Source organism: Mirounga angustirostris, unplaced genomic scaffold, assembly GCF_029215605.1.
Source record: "Mirounga angustirostris isolate CCGP_5_RB_7025 unplaced genomic scaffold, mMirAng1.0.hap1 SCAF_9, whole genome shotgun sequence".
Taxonomy (NCBI): Eukaryota; Metazoa; Chordata; class Mammalia; order Carnivora; family Phocidae; genus Mirounga; species Mirounga angustirostris.
This window is the reverse complement of record NW_026991717.1, coordinates 17,958,152-17,963,210: the sequence shown is the minus strand read 5'-3', so window position 1 is coordinate 17,963,210 and position 5,059 is coordinate 17,958,152. Positions and strand designations below refer to the sequence as shown.

Below are 5,059 nucleotides of genomic sequence, written 5' to 3'. Positions count from 1 at the left end.
GGTGCTGCCGATGGGGCTCGGGGCGGGGCGGGGTACCCCGAACGGCGGCCCTGCCCACTCGCCTGCCCGGCTTCCCGCGTCCGCGGTCGCAGGGAGCGCCCCGCCTGGGCACGGGCCGTGCCCGCCGGAGGAGGGAGGAGGCCGGCCGCCGCGGGAACAATGTGGTCGGTTGTTTTGCCGACTGTCAGCCTCGTTCCCGGATCCTCCTTTCCACGCCCCTTGGCCTAACCGCCACAGGCCCGGCACGCAGAGGGAAGAGCCCCCTTATTTGGTCTTGGAAAGAAAGGGGAAAGGTTATCCTCAGATGCCTGCGGCGTTGGGTCATCGGCCCGCAGTTGTTGGCCCGCACCCGGCTGCGGTGCCGTCTCCCGCCGGTAGGTGGCGGCGCCGGGCAGCGCCTCGCGGAGGCGCCCGAAGTGGTAAACAAGCCCCGCAGGTTCCGGTACCTCCGGCTCGGGGTCTTCTTTTGTGTGCGCGCTGGCCGGGGCGTGGGGGTGGTGGCCAGCGGCGGAGGAGGCAGGGGGCGGCGGAGGAGGGGGGGAAGAGCGCGAAAAGAAGAAAACAACGCCTTTTTTGATGCGACAGTCAAACCTTCGAAATCGGCTTCAGTGGAGGGTGTGACTTTGCCGTGTCGATTTCATGTGACCCATTTGCTCGCGCACAGGCGGATGCGGGCGTCAGTTTCAGGGTCCGCCCGGCGGTTGGGATGCAGATTCCTTGAGGAACATCAGTCAGGTACTAGGTGAAGTTCAGTACCAGCCTGGAGGCTTCCTTTCTTTCCTCCCCCCAGCCCCTCCTTCCTCTCCCCTCCCTCTGCCAGCTTCTCAGGTGAGCTAGTGAGGTGGAGCGAGCCACCTGCCTTCTTTGGCCTGAGCAGGAGGAGGGGGCGGAGGTTCCTAAGCACTAAGCACGTGCAGGCCGGCCCTTGCTCACCCTTATTGCTGATCCTCCCAACAGATCAGCAAGACAGAAATTACCCTCGCCATTTTACACGTAGCTCCCAGAGGTTAAGGTCACACAGACCAAGCTGGGATTTGAACCGTGGGCCTTCACACTTCAAAGCCAAGGCTTGTCCCATAATTAGGAGCACAATGACCTCGCCAATGATTCCTCCGAATAAAGCTCCTGTGATATGTATGTTCTCCAAAGAGCTTTAAAAAGAACCAAAACAGGAGCGTGATTTGAATGTCTTCAGCAGAACAGAGCAAAAGCTTTACCACCTGTGGAGGTGAGTCTGGTGGTTGAATTTGCTCCGCGGGGGTGGGAAGGAGATCCGAGATCAGGGGAGCCAGGGGGCATTAGCTTCTGCTTTAACTGCCCTCAGGGGCTCTTGCGTATCTCCGAGGTGCTCGGGGGCAGCAAGCCGCGTAGTCCTGGTCGCTCCACTGCGGGCTCCGAAGGGGGGACTGCGGGGGCGTTGGGGGAGGGGGTGCGGGGAGCTGTTGCTAACTCTTATTTTCTATTTTAGGCAAGTCGTAGGGGCCCTTTTGTTTGGCTAAGCGTCCCACCTGCAACTCTGCCCCTTCCCATTGTTCATTCCATCTGCCTCCTGGGGAGAAGGGGGCAATAATTTTCACCCAGAAGACCAGTTTCGGGTTTCCTCATCTGGAGATAAATTAATTTTCCAAGGCACACAATTATAGGCAACTTTTCAAAGAGTTACTGAAGGGGCGCCTGGGTGGCTCAGTCGTTAAGCGTCTGCCTTCGGCTCAGGTCATGGTCCCAGGGTCCTGGGATCGAGCCCCGAATCAGGTGCCCCACTCGGCAGGGAGGCTGCTTCTCCCTCTCCCTCTGCCCCTGCTTGTGTTCCCTCTCACGCTATGTCTCTATCTGTCAAATAAATAAATAAAATCTTTAAAATAAAAAAAAGGTTACTGGAATGATAGTTTCATGCTTAGATTAACTGGTGCCAGGTTTTCTTTTTCGTTTTTTTTTTTTAATAAAGAAAGTTTGTGTGAATAAAGTTAAATCCAAGAAATGTGTTTTTTTTCTCTCTCTCTTTTTCATGAAATTGTAAAAAAAAAAAAAAGAGAGAGAGAGAGAAAAGAGAAAGCTCCTTCCAGTTTTGGGGGGTTTCCAGGTTTCCAAGAATTTACTTAGTAGCTTGCTACACAGTATATTTCTGTGGAAAAATTACAGCAAGACCATCTTATAGATCATTACTTTCCAGTCATTGTTTTATTGGTCCCCAGCTTCAATGAGAACAAGCACTGTCTGGGTTTGCCCTGACCTCCAGAGCTCAAGTCCTCATTACAGAAGCCAGAGAGGGTCCTTGGCAGGATCAGGAATGTGGCAGGGACTCCACACCACAGTCTTTCTGGGAGGGGAAGTTATAACTGAGTCCTTAATGTCTCATCGTCTCAGGGACTGCCCTGTTTAGAGGGGGAGTGGCACCCAGCCACCCAGCACAGCCCACAGCCCTGGAAAGAGTTACCCAGCCTTGGCCACACTCCTTAATCTCCGTGCTCCAGCTGTTGGGAGGATTGGATGATTTCTTTCAGCGAAGAGCTGAAAACAGTGGCCCATGGGGAGCACATCTCCCAGGGTAGTTGGGATGGGGTGGGGGAGATTAAATGAAATAATGTTGTAAAACCCTTAGCCCAGAGCCTGGCACCCAGAAAGGAATCAATAAATGTCTGGTGAGCAGCATAATCAGCTACCTCTTTTTGAGTGCCAGCTAGAGGGAACAGATTACTTAAGGCTCTTTATGTACGCACGTGAATCCTTATGGAAAACCTAGGATGTGAAAAAAGTTATTGTTCATACAGGGAATTCAGAATCAGGTTAAGCAAATGACCCAAAGTCATACAACTAGTATGTGGCAGGGCCAGAATCTGTCTGATTCTGTGTCATTTTGATTATGGGCAGCCCGGAAGGAAAGAAGAGATCACAAACAGTCCTATGTACTGAACTAAAGGGTTGTTATAGGAGAAGTTCCAACTGCCTCCTCGATATGAATAATTGCTACTATCCCTGTCTTTGGGGTGGCTGTGGAAGACCATCATGTAGGGCTGATTAGACCTATAGATATAAGAACCAGTCACCTTTGGGTCTCCTGATTGTCATCTGCCTAAATTCCCAAAGCCTCTTGGAACCCTTTTAAGGGCAGAGCAGAGATGGCTCTATGTACTGGTTAGGACTCTTTCTGTTTTTGCAAAACACAGAAACCCAACCCAAACTGAGTTAAGCAAAAAGAGATACAGTTGGCTCATGCAACTGATAATGGAAAGAGGAAGGCTTCAGGCCTGGCTTGATCCAGGGTTCAACAATATTATCTGGACTTGGCCTTCTTTATATCTCAGCTCAAACTTCCTCCACGTTGGCTTTAGTCTCAGATTGCCTCTCTCACTGACCCTTTTTGGCCCTCATTGATCAGGCCTAGGAAAACTTGGGTCCCTAAAAGAAAAGTCATGGTTTCTTTTATTAAAAGAGGCTAGGGTTGCCAGTTAGGCAAGAGTAACAGATGTTCACTCTTCCCTAAGTGGCACCATCCAATCAGAAAGACGGTAGAGAAAAAACCTTAATGGTGAACATTTTTGCAGCAAAGGATCTTCAGTAGTCAAGAAGCAGAGGAGAGGTAACTAGAAATGTTTCCAGTTACACACAGGACCTAGGATTCCCCTGTTTCAAGTCAGGCTAGCTGACTGTAAATGATAGAGTAAAAACCTTGATGTCATAAGGATTGTGTCTGAAGATCTTTAGAAATCTTCATTGTCCTGCTATAGCAAAATGCTTTAACAATATAATGTATAATAATATAAACATAATTAATATATAACAAAATGCCATGACATATGTACTGTTATATTGATCTATAAATTAATGTACAAATGCAATAAAAACCTAATGATCTTCCTGGACTAAAGATCTCTGTAGACCCTTAATGAGAGTTACCTCACACACAACTATAAATAAAACGTTACAAATCTACACTGAGGGTGGATACCAGGCTGTTGACTCAGTGTGGTCACAAGCTGCGTGATGCTTTGTTCCTTGCACCAATCTAATGCAACTCAAATCAAACTGGCAAATTATTAGATGTCACGGGCCTCTGGTCACTTCTCAAACAGTCAAGCTTAAGGATGTCCCCTGGACAAATGCCAAAGTGCTGCTTTTCTGTCATTACATTTGCGATGGAGGCATGTTCTATATTCAGGAGGTGCTCCTGGGCACTCAAGAGTGGGATTGGGAAGTGGGCAAGCTCCCCCTCTCCTGCCTGGGGTGTGGCTCCCGGCACCCATATTTTCCCCCAGGTCCTCGTGTCCACGCTTCATCCTGCATTGTCCCCGTCACTAGGGTGGAAAGTTTGGATCCCATTTAGAGGCGGGCACTCAACATGAAATTGTCCTTGATGTCAATCAAGGCTGTCCATTTGTCCAAAGACACTCCAATGTCATGTCCCATCCTGTGAGCAGGGAGCAGGTAAAAACCAGCCTGAACAGGTGTTTGTATCTCCAGAATGTGCCCTCCCTTCTGTTGGTCTCTGCTGACTCTCCAGCCCTGAGCAGTCAGTTTGCTCCCCCAGTGTCCCTCCTGTGCAGGTCTGTCATAGACTTTAGGACACTAACACAGGTTGCCAGCTACTGAGCAGGACTATAGACTGAGTTCTTTCACACCTGATTTCACTTTGTCCTCCAGCAGCCTGAGAGGCCAACATTATAGCTTCATTCTCCGCAGACGGAACTGGAGCTAACAGAGTCCCCTTGTCACTCGCCCCAAGTCATGCAGAGAGGAAGTGGGTAAGACCAGATTTCGTCCCGCGCCCAGGTAATCCATGTTTTCAGTTATCCAGTAGTTACTGAGTATTTACCAGGTGCCAGGCCAAGTGCTTTGGCCTGTGCTTTCTGTGAGGAGCAAGCCAGACTGGATGTTGGCCTCGGTACGTTTGGTCCTTTGGAAAGATGGACATTGAACAGAGCAATCATAAAGCATATTAGTTCAAATTACACAGGGGGCCATGGAGGAGAGGTACCTAGTGCTGAATTGTGTGTACTGGGGGATCTATCTTTGCCTGGGGTCCCCCACAAGCTGCCCCTGTGACCGGGTTTGGATGCAAGTA

General features: G+C 50.0%; 1 long non-coding RNA gene across 1 annotated transcript; it reads left to right on the top strand.

Moving 5' to 3' along the window:
• On the top strand, positions 1–5,059 carry LOC123862270 (uncharacterized). The gene is made up of 3 exons (XR_006795184.3): positions 1–735; positions 958–1,228; positions 1,469–5,059. It is a non-coding gene; the product is annotated as an uncharacterized LOC123862270 (long non-coding RNA).